The sequence below is a fragment of the Eptesicus fuscus genome, chromosome 10 (genome assembly GCF_027574615.1).
Source record: "Eptesicus fuscus isolate TK198812 chromosome 10, DD_ASM_mEF_20220401, whole genome shotgun sequence".
In the NCBI taxonomy this organism is placed as follows: domain Eukaryota; kingdom Metazoa; phylum Chordata; class Mammalia; order Chiroptera; family Vespertilionidae; genus Eptesicus; species Eptesicus fuscus.
The window spans coordinates 79,376,755-79,389,011 of NC_072482.1; the positions used below are offsets into that span (position 1 = coordinate 79,376,755).

The 12,257-nt window shown below is 35.5% G+C and overlaps 1 pseudogene; it reads left to right on the forward strand.

The window, feature by feature from the left end:
* The first annotated feature begins 231 nt into the window (after window positions 1–231).
* Window positions 232–11,608, forward strand: LOC103285160 (elongation factor 1-alpha 1-like; annotated as a pseudogene).
* The last annotated feature ends 649 nt before the right edge of the window (window positions 11,609–12,257 follow it).

The following is a 12,257-nucleotide window of genomic DNA, read 5'->3' on the forward strand; positions in this document are numbered from 1 at the left end:
ATACAAAGGTTAGAACAAAAAGATAATCTCAAATTAAGTTTATAAGACAGGCCATGGCAAATGATATCACCATTGACCAGATAACACTGAATTCATTTACGCGAAATTGCTTGTTCATCCTTCTATGTTTTATCACATGAGAAAATGGTATTTGGACAATGATTCCTCATTTCTCTCAGTTTATCAAATCTAGTCACTATTCTTGCCTTACTATTCTTAGCTGAACAAGAGATGTCTTTGTCCTGTCCAGAAATGGATGTTGTGTTCACATCAAGTGATATCGAGTAAGACACAACTTAGTGTTTAACTTAAAAAAAAAATTAGGGAAAAGAACACTGTGTGTAGCTTTGAAAATAAAATAAGTTAAAAACAACAAAACATTTGCAGGATAAGTTTAATCCGTGGAAAGCAAATATGATATTTCAGATAAAAATAACTTTCAAAAGGAAGTATTAATATTACATTTCTATACACATATACATCACAGCAAATAGAATTTGTCTGATATACATTACTTCTTATAATAACAAAATTCAATCTAAAACATTCCTATTTTTCCTGATTACTTTTAGGAAACTTGTGGTTAACTCGGATAATTTTATACCAAAGGATATCTATTGCAAAGGTAAACCAGAAATATATGCAGAATATTTATATGAGTAATGTTTGTAATAGCAAATCTTATAAACAATCAAAAGTATACTGACAGACAAATGGATGACTAAATTGTATATTCACACAATGCAACAATGTCAAATAATGAATGAATAAATATTACATAAAACAACACCAATGAATTGAAACAATCTAAATTTAAATGGGAAAAATAAGTGCAAAAGTTAAAATACTATATAATGTATTTATATAAAATTTAAATAATTAAAGCAAAAAAATCTACTTGCTAGCATACTTAGTGATGATTAAGACATATTTTTTTAAAATACATTTTACTGATTTTTTACAGAGAGGAAGTGAGAGGGATAGAGAGTTAGAAACACCAATGAGAGAGAAACATCGATCAGCTGCCTCCTGCACACCTCCTACTGGAGATGTGCCCACAACCAAGGTACATGCCCTTGACCGGAATCGAACTTGGGACCTTTTGGTCCACAGGCCGACACTCTATCCACTGAGCCAAACCGGTTAGAACAAGACATATTTTTAATAGCAAGATAATATCCACATATGGTCCAAGATAATAGTGACTAGAAGGTAATGAGAATTAGGTAGGGGTTAGTGATGGCAGAGATCAGATCATTCAATGTTCTGGTTTGTAAGCTGGGTTAGGTGAACTGGTATCTGTTATATTATTGCTTGAAAACAAAAACAAACAAATAAGTTATGCAAGAGCCAGGGATGATGGCATATGATAAAAAAAAAAAGATAAATATCAATCCAAACTGTACCCTGGAATACAAACAAAAGGATACAAACAAAGACAAATTTTAATTAATATATTATAAGTTTCGTAAAAGTAAAAAATGATATGATCTATAATAATAAAAGGGTAATATGCTAATTAGACAGGATGTCCTTCCGCACAACCTTCCGGATGAAGCCGGGGCTGCGAGGGAAGCCCAGGTCCCGGGTGCCAGAGGGAAGCTGGTGCCAGCAGCAGGGCGAAAGAAGGCCTACTCTTGCACAAATTTCATGCATCAGGCCCCTAGTAGGTATATAACATAGCTAGGTGTTACAGATGTTCAAAAATTTTGTAGTTCAGCTCTGTACCAATAACTTACCTTCTGGTGATCTATTCATACATAAGTACATAAGGCAGAGACCATGTTGATCAATTGTTGACCCTTATATGTCCCCCAAATTAAGCCCAGTGCTTTGCAGATAACAATACTTACCAAATATTTCATGATAAATTGATATTTGATTCAAATATTAATCCAGATTATATTCAAATATTAAACACAGAGAAAAATAACAATTTTTCCAAAAAAAATAAACATCATTGTATGCATACTTTAAAATCATTTAAATAAAAAAAATACCTTCGAAACAAGTTTCAAAGTATAGTTTAATATGTCAATAACTAACATAGTTTTTATAAGAATATGCTTCTTATCTAAAGTGTAGAAATGAAATATTCGTTCTTTATTTTGATCCTTTGATTTTTTTTAAGTTGTAAGTGCCATCTTTTCTTTCTCATTAAATAATTTCTGCCTGGTGGTTTGTAATAAGACTAGGAATTCTGCCCACCACCAGTCAAGACAAATAGCCTTTGCCTCATTAGAGAATCTGGCGTGTTCTGAGAAGAAGCCAAGGGAAGAGGAACCTGGAATATGAGATAGGCCAGGAATACTGGGAAAGATGTTAAGAAGATGCCAGCTGGCCTGGAAAAGGAGTAGAAGGACCTTTCCTGAAATAAAATTAAATAGTTATGCCAACCTTGAATTGGGTGAATTCTGGAACTAAACAAAAAGCCCTGGAGAAAGGCCAGATGACTCAGTAGGAGTGATGAGAAAGAAGGTGGATAAACCCCATTGCAAACCTGAGTTGTTGAAAACAGCTATACTCAGAACTATTCAGTAGAAATAAAAGACACTTAGACTATAAGCCATAGTAACGTAATTGTATTCAGAATTCATTTAATTTTAAAAGTAAAATGTCAAAAATATCGAGGATCGCTCTCTGTTCTCAACTTCATCCTCCCCATAACAACCCCAAATAATAAAATGCTATAGGAAATATTAAGTGCCTGTTATGTGCTAAGTACTGAGTTAAATCTAGAGAAAGTATACTTTAACTGAAGAAGCAAAGAATGAGTAAGGGATAGCTAGGAGACGGGGACCAAAATGTGTCATCATCTAACGATGCAAGGCTGTCTCACACTTTTGAAGGGCTCCAAGTTAAGTAGCTGGAGGACAGGGTATAAAAGAAAGACTTGGAAGGTATTGGATTGGAGGGAATAAGGCCAGATTGGATGGAAGACCTCTAAATCATATTAAGTTTTTATTAGAGCTTATTCTTCATGCTACATGTTTTGAGAAGCCACGAAGAATTTTTTAGCAGAGCTCTTGCTCAACTACATACTTTTAAAAATTACTTTGGTTTCACCTAAAGGAATTTTCTAGAAGAGATTGAAAATAGAGGAAGGGAGTGGATGTAAAAAAAAAACATTAAAAATGTTCAGGTAGCCCGGCTGGTGTGGCCCAGCGGTTGAGCACAGACTTATAAACTGAGAGGTTGCAGTTTGATGACAGGTCAGGGCAGCTTATCAATGATTCTCTCTCATCATTGATGTTTTTATCTCTCTCTCCCTCTCCCTTACTTTCTGAAATCAATAAAACAATATATATTTTTTAAAATATTTAGGTAAAAAATAGGATGGTGGTACTGACTTTCCCATCTGAACAAGAAGTAACAGGACTACACTTCACCCTTCTACTTAAAACAACCTATAAAAGCAAATAAAAATATATGAAACAATATTGCAATATATCAGGCAGTGATTCCTGAGAGATGGAAGATAATAAATTCTACTGCCCCAGCTTGCTGCCTTGAAAGAATTTCCTGGCTTCTGTGCAGGGAGGGGTTACACAGAAGGAGATTGGCACCCTCCCTGGGTGGAGGAGAAACAGAGCTGAAAATCCAGAAAGACCAAGATGACATAAGGGTCAAAGGAAAAAGTATCAGTGAGAAGGTAACTTCACCGAGAGTGAACCCCAGAGAACTGTGGAGCGTTCGCCTCTAGCATCCTGACAAGGACTCACTAGTGTATGAATGTGAGGAGACAGCCAAGGCCCAGGAAAACAAAAACATCTGAGAATTAGAGGGACCGGTACTCGATGCTCAGCCAGGACCAGAAGTAGTGCCTGCTCCCACCAGCCAGGCTGGAAAACCTCAAGGTGCATTGTGTAAGAGTACTCAGAAGGGTTTTGACTCAGTAACGGAGAAAAATCAATCCTAGATTAAATGCTGCTCTTGTCTTGATAAACAAATTTTAAAAAACAAGACCAGAACAGATCAAACTGTTTCAAAGTATCTTAACTGGCTTGAGAATAAAAAGCACAAATTTTTCTAAAAATACAGAAGTATATAGCCAAGTAATATTCATATTTCCAAGTAACATTTATATTTCCTGTCATTCAATTCAAAAAAATTAACAAGCACCCAAAGAACCAGGAAATTATGTTAGGAGAAAAAGCAATCAATTGTAACTGACCCAGAACTGGATTAGATGTTGAAATTAGTAGACAGAACATGAAACACATTCATCATTATAATTGTATTTTTATATATTTAAAATCTAGAAAGATTGAGCATGTTAGGTTGAGACACAGAAAGTATATGTATATTTTTACAGTGTATTAAAATATATATAGGGGTTGGCAAAAGTAGGCTTACAGTAGTGAGTACACAAAACAGCTATTCTTGTTTTATTATTTATTGACTATTGTATTATTTTCCATACAAACAATTGTAAACATACTTTTGCCCACCCTTATATTTGTAATATATAATATATATGTATATTTCAGTGTATTTAAATTAGGTAATGCGATTCCTCTAGTTTTATTTTTCTTTTCCAAAACTGCTTGGTCTGTTCTAGTTCCGTTGTCTTTCCATACTTATTTTAAGATATTTTAAGATATATTTGCCTATGTATATAAAAAAATCTTGTTGACAATTTGATGGGAATGGTCTTTAGTTTATAGGTCAATTTGTAAAGAATTGATATCTTTATTACGTTATTTTCCAATCTATGAACGTAGTTTCCCTCTCCCTTTATATAGATCTTTATTTCTTTCAACATGGTTTTGTAGTTTTTAGCATGCAGATACATTGATGAATTTTTGAGTGTTGAACTAGACTTGCACAGCTGGAATAAAATCCAACTGACTATTGTGTATAGTTCTTAAGTGTATTGCTGATTCGATTTGCCAATATTTTGAGAACTTTTGTGTCTATGTTCATAAGAAAGTGTTTGCTTTTTTGTACATCTTCTTCTGCTTTTGGTATTAGAGTAGTGCTAGCCTCAATAAAATGTGTTGGGAACTATTTTCTTCTGTTTCTATAAAAGATTGTGTAGAACCGGTATTCTTCTTTCAGCACTTGGTAGAATTCTTCAGTAAAATCATCTGGAAATTTGTTTTCCAAAAGCTTTTAAATTACAGATCAATTTTTGTAACATGTACAGAAGCATTCAAATTATCTACTTAATCTTTGGTGAACTTGAGTGGTTTGTGGTATTTGAGGAATTGGTTTAGTTATTTTTATTTGCCAGTATAAACATCCTGGTCTGGATACTGGACTGTGTAAGATGTCACCACTGACAGAAGCTGGATGATGGATACCTGGACCCTCATTTATGCAACTTCTAGTGAGTCTACAGTGTTGTTGTTTTCAAAATAAAAGGGTAAGTAGAAAGAAGTACATATATTTTTATAGCAACTGTTAATTTGTTATATTGTACAAATTCAAATGTTTATTTCTATGAGAATTTCTACCACGTGATTCTTTGCTTTTTATTTCTTTGATTGCCGTCCTTTCTGGTTTGAATGGCAATCAATCAATGAATAACTCTCAGTCTTTTCTATGCCCATTTTAATTTAGTAGAAAAATACTCTCAATACTGCTGTCGGTAGTCACTTCTTGTAGGCAGTGCACCATATAATTATGTTAGTTAAGCTCTTTCAGGTTGGAAGTAATCTTTTAGGATATGCTGATATTATCTCAGTTGATAGGGATTTATTTTAATTATAACTAGTATTCCCAAGACTTAACAGACTTATTTTTAAAAATGGAAAGTTATTTAATCATCATCCTCTGTCCTTGCTGCCTAATCAGAAGAAAGCTCTCCTCCTCTTGTTCTCTAGGTTTTTAACTGTTTTTTGGAAGTGTTCAAAGAAAGTTTCACTGTGCTTAGGAAGCAGTCTGTCAACTGGAGTCAGTATGTCATGTTTATATTCATCTTCAGTTCTCCTTTGGGCTTATGATATCCATACCTGCGACTGCAAAAGGCCTTGGAAAAGAGCTGCTGCTTCTAGCCATTATAATCCAATGCCCCAAGCTTTAGAACTGACTTCTAAAGACCAGAAGGATGTCGCGTTGAATGCAGATCTGGGAAAAATAACCTCTTCACTAACAACTGCTGTGAGCATCGGCCCTGCTCTGCAGAGCCCCTAGACTCATGGCACCTACACAAGTAGTTCCATCAAATTTGGTCATAATTTCCCGCCTTGGATACCACACAGTTCTTCCAATAGGATGGAGGAATTTATATGTCTTTATAGCCCCTTTCACTGAGTTAATTCCCTGTTAAATAGTAATGAGCTCAAAATTAAAGAAGCTTTTTTCTCTATCCTCTTTCTTTCAAAAAATTCCTACCCATAACTAAAATTCTTTCCTTCTTCTCTAGTTAGAAAACAAGATACTTTACATATATGAATACTGATATTTGTGATAAGTAGGATCAGAGAAAGTGTTAGCATCTTTGCACTGTCTTAGCTAGTCAAAATTTCCCTCTTCCAAAAGGATGCATGACAGAAAGAAAAATATGAACAGCAACAAGTCAGACTTCATAGAAACTACAATATAGTAGTAGCTCTAGTAAAAATAAGATACACCTGACTCTTTTTGTTCTATCAGGAGTGTGTTGAGCCTGTGACTTAACCTTATGGTGAGTTAGCAATGTTCTGATTCTTCATACTGAATTCATGAGGTTGAAGATTCCTTCTTAGTATGTCTGATATTCAGATGCCCTAAAAGAAAGTTCAGAATTGTTTTATCACTATTAACCCTATTGAAAGAACTCATCAGGCAGCTGACCATCCATCCTTGGGGCAGGCATTTATCCTGATGCAATCAGCCATGGAAAACTGTCCATAGACAGTAAGTACTCTTATGTGTGCCAAGTGCCCAAACATAATAGATTTGCCTTCTGCAATTAAGATTTTGATAGCTGATGTTCATGTTTAATGTCTCAAGTATCTTAAATAAATGCAAGAAGACAGTTAAGCCCATCCATTGCTGGCAATGCCTTGAAGTCAGACAGACTGACCAAGGTTTTTATGCTGTGTACCTTCTACCTACAAAATATGTCTGATATTTTCATCTTGCTATGTAAATATTGGCTGACTGAATGAAATGATTTAATCTATGTCTGTTTGTTTATCTTTAGAATAAGAATTGGTAGTATAGCTGTTATTGACTGGATATTTATGTACCCTCCCCTAAAATCCATATGTTGAAATTCTAACTTCTGATATGATGATATTAGGTGGTGGAGCCTTTGTGCAGTAATTAGGTCATGAAAGTGGTGCCCTCATGAATGTGATTAGTGCCCTTCTAAAAAAATATATGGAATGTCGCTCACTTGCTCTCTGCTCCCCACCATGTGAAGATACAAGAAGAATACAGTCATCTACAAGCCAGAAAGTGGATCCTCACCAGACACAGGGTCTGCCAGCACCTTGATCTTGGACTTCCTAGCATCCATAACTGTGAGAAATAAATGTTTGTTGTTTAAGCCATTCAACTGTGGTATTTTGTTATAGCAGCTCAATCTGACTAAAACAACAGCTAATGCATAACCAGCATTTCAGAATTAATAGTAATAAATACATTAGTAATAACAAGCTATTAATAGGCGCTACATGTAGCCCAGTCGGCGTGGCTCAGTAGTTGAGCATTGGCCTATGAACCAGGAGGTCAGGGTTCAATTCCTGGTCAGGGCACATGCCTGGGTTACGGGGTCAATCCCTAGTGGGGGGCATGCAAGAGGCAGCGAACCAATGATTCTTTCTCATTATTGATGTTTCTATCTCTCTCTCCCTCTCCCTTCCTCTCTGAACTCAATAATATATATATATAGTAGATGCTACATGTAAAAAAGGATATCAAAGTCAATTCAAATCACACATAATTTTTGAGTACTTATAAGTACTATTCAAAGCACTTGATATACATTAATTTATTCAACCCTCAGAAGAAAACTGTGAGGCAGTTATTGTTATTATTATTCCCACTTTGTAGATTATGGAATTTAGAAACAGAAGATTATATAATTGGTCCAAGGTCACATAGCTAAAGTATGCCAGAGTCAGGATATGATCTGACTGCAGACCTTGAGCTCCTCACTAATGCACTTCAACATAAACTTGGGAAATATTATGTCAAGCAGATTTCTTCAATAGGACATATAAGAGAGAGTATTATGTTAAAGTGTATTGAATGTAAAACATGATATATAGTTTATATTTATTATACTGCATTTAGTAAGCCAAAAAACCCTTTGTGTTTTATGAATCATCCCACAGGATATTCTGGGGCTTGCTTTGGAAAATGTGGCTCAAGAAATAAAAATTCATTCCATAAAAATCAGTTTTACTATTCCTTTATGGTTAATTCCCATTTATATTATTTTCCTAAAGTTTGAAAGTGGGAGAATTTTTGCATGGCACCAGCATTGTGCCTTTACCATGCTGCTCACATGAAGAATACATATATGAGTTGACTTAGAAATCAGTGAGAGGTATAATTCCAGGAAGCTAGAGGCTTAAATGTTTGTTTGTTCATATATATATATATATATTTATATATATATATATATTTTGTTTCAAAGGCATCAGGAAAGATTTTGTAGTTTGATCCGAGAGTATTCAAGATTACTGGGGCTGGAATGAGTTCTATCATCACCAAAAAGACACTGAGAAGGGTCACAATATTTGTCCCAGAAGATGGGAACAATAATACTGAATTTGGGAGGGAGAAGGATAGAGTAAAGTTCCTTCAGAGTGACTCATTTAAATAAGAGAGGAAGTTAAACTTTCTCAAGGAATAAATAACCCAGGTACCAGACTGGCAGTGACTCCCTAATCTGGAACAGTGGGATACTTGTTTATTTCTGCCAATGCTTATGTATGAAGACAATACAAACCTACTGATAATAAGGACTTATAATAGACTAGAGGCCCAGTGCATGAAATTCGTGCATGGGTAGGTTCCCTAGGCCTGGCTGGTGATCAGGGCCAATCGGGGTCTTCTGGCTGCTGGTCGGGGCCTCCCTTCCCTGGCTGCCAGCTGCCTGCCTGGGCCTTCCTTCATTCTGCACTGCACCATGGTGGTCATCGCACGTCATAGCAAGTGATCGGTCTCCCCGTCGAACTCCCATGGGGACAATTTGCATATTAGGCTTTTATACATATAGAGATGTGTAATCTGTAAGTTTGATCTTTGCTGCATGTAGTCCTCAATTAGAATTTCTCATGGAGGATCTGTCGGTTTCTTACAGGTACCATGAAGGTATGCAGTGGAGAACCAGGGGGAATAATGCTCTGTGTTCTCAAATGTTCTGGAATGGCACTCCCAAGTCCCATTTTCACTGGAGAAAGCATGAGATGATATGAGGGTAAAAAATGAGGAAGTGAATGCTTAGGGCACAATAAAGGCAAAGGGCCAATGTAGGTAGACTGGGTGTGAAGTAACAGTCGTGGTTTGAACTCCTGAGGTACACAGGAGCCATGAATTTAGAATAGGTCTTTGCTTGACACTCTTCAATCTCTCCCACCCCCTTCATAATCTCTTTTGCTACCCAAGAACTTTTACTTTTCACACCCTTAACTGGGCAAAATACTTGTTTTCTCATGTTTAAATAAAGCAAATTCAGAGGGACAAACTATGGTTCTGTTTTCTCATTGATTGAAACTTTAGTGACCTTCATGACAACATTTTTTCTGTCATTAGTCTTGATACATTGCTTGCTTGATATAAAATATGTGAATATAATAAAGCAGTAGTTTTAAACATTGATATTATACTAGCATATTTCATAATATTAGCATTATTATTAATGTTGTAATTTATAGTTCGCATATCTACTCATTAAGAGCATATGTGCTATATTAGCTTTATCATCACTTTTAACATTGTATTAAATTAATTTGATCTTTATGAACATGTGATTTCACTGAAGGTAGAGAAGGTCTTATAGAACTTTATGCCAGAACAAAGAGCAATGTGTTATACTGCAGATGTTCAATAAATATTTGTAGATTTTAATAAATTAATAAATTATCACAGTTCAACAAATCCTTCTAGAGTCAAATGAACAATTTATCTTTTTTCACATGTTTCTTGCATTTACACAAGATTTTCAATAGTTATATTTCTTTCTAAAAATTTAATTTTAACTGTAGCTTCCATATATATATTTTTATATCTCTATATAATATTATATTCCATTTCAAAAGTTCATACTTTTATTGGAATTTAGTTTTATTTACTTAGTTCAGTTCAATAACCTACATAAGTTACTCAGTCTTTATTGCTGTAAGATTGAATCAAATCAAGCTCTCAATATCATCTCATGCTTTCTCCTCAGTGAAAGGGGGGACTCAGAAGGGCCATTCTCAATTGTTATATCAAATATTCATCTTAAACCACTAAATTATATATTTCACATTTATAAGTTTAAAGTTATTAATATTACCTTGAATTTGTATACGTTTTCTTACTAATAGCTCAGATATACAAGTTCATCCATTTATCTACAATATAGCATAGGGAAAATAAAACTGTTTTAATTAGTAATTTCTTCAGACTAATATATTCTTGTCCATCAAATCTTGACACTACTAAATAACTAAATTCAGAATAATATGTACTTTATCAAAGTAGGATTAAATTGCATTTTTAAATAAAAAAGAATAAATTTTATGGATTAATGACATTGAAAATGAATATACATAAGCTTATATTCCTATATTATCATCATATCATACATATTCAAAGACAAGAAAAGAAAAATAATTAAAGGGCATAGCACTATGAGATTCTAAAGTATAATTCTGCTTAGAATAGGAACAACATGCTGGAGCCAAGTGCTAATATGCTGTGGTTCAAGGGATGGAAAGTCACCCGTAAAGATGGCAATGCCAGTGGAACCGTGCTGCTTGAAGCTGTGGTTTGCATCCTACACCAACTCATCCAACCGACAAGCTCCTGTGTCTGGCCCCCGAGGATGTCTACAAAACTGGTGGTACTGGGACTGTCCCTGTGGGCAGAGTGGACACTGGTGTTCTCAAACCCAGCATGGTGGTCACCTGTGCTCCACTCAACATTACAAGTGAAGTAAAGTCTGTTGAAATGCACCATGAAGCTTTGAGTAAAGCTCTTCCTGGAGACAATGTGGGCTCCCATGTCAAGAACATGTCTGTCAACGATGTTCTCTGTGGCAATGTGGCTGGTGACAGCAAAAATGACCCACCAGTGGAAGCAGCTGGCTTCACAGCTCAGGTGATTATCCTGAGCCACCCAGGCCAGATCAGTGCTGGATATGCACCTGGTGCTGGATTATCACACAACTCATACCGCTTGCAAATTTGCTGAGCTGAAGGAGAAGATTGATCATCATTCTGGGAAAAAGCTGGAAGATGGCCCTAAGTTTTTGAAATCTGGTGATGCTGCCATTCTTGATATGGTTCCTGGCAAGCCCATGTGTGTCGAGAGCTTCTCTGACTACCCCCTCTCTGGGCCGTTTTGCTGTTCATGACATGAGACAGACAGTTGCTGTGGGTGTCATCAAAGCACAGACAAGAAGGCAGCTGGAGCTGGCAAAGTCACCAAGTCTGCCCGAAAAGCTCAGAAGTCTAAGTGAATATTATTCCCAATTACTGCCACCCAGTCTTAACCAGTGGTGGAAGAATGGTCTCAGAACTGGTCTAATGGGCCACTTAAGTTTAATAGTAAAAGATTAGTTAAGGATTACAATGCATCACAAAAACTTCAAAAGGAAAGGAAAATATTTTGTGGACCATTTGGTTCTTTTTTTGTGTGTGTGGCAGTTTTTAAGTTATTAGTTTTTAAAATCAGTACTTTTTCATGGAAACAACTTGACCAAAAATCTGTCACAGAATCTGAGACCCACTAAAACAACATTTAATAAGAAACCTGTGTGGTCTTTCAGTCAACACTGTTAAGTTTCTGTTATATTACTTAGGTAAAAGATTTCAGAGTTGCCCAGGTCCTATTTCTAGTATTATATCTGCTGATACTTTAGAACTGGATAAACTTGTTAACTTTTTTTCTGGGTGGAAACTTTTGTGTGTTTTTCCCCCCACTTTGTCTAGGGAGGAGTAATCTGTTTATACATGGTAAAAGCTATGGGAGGGGTGTCTGCTGGTGTAACATTACATAGTGTAGAACAGATAAGCAAAGAGTAACTTGGTTAATGTGTAAGCTAGTTTCTAAAGGCCAAATTCTGTTATATTAAAGTTCACATGTTATATATAAAATTTTGTAGTTAT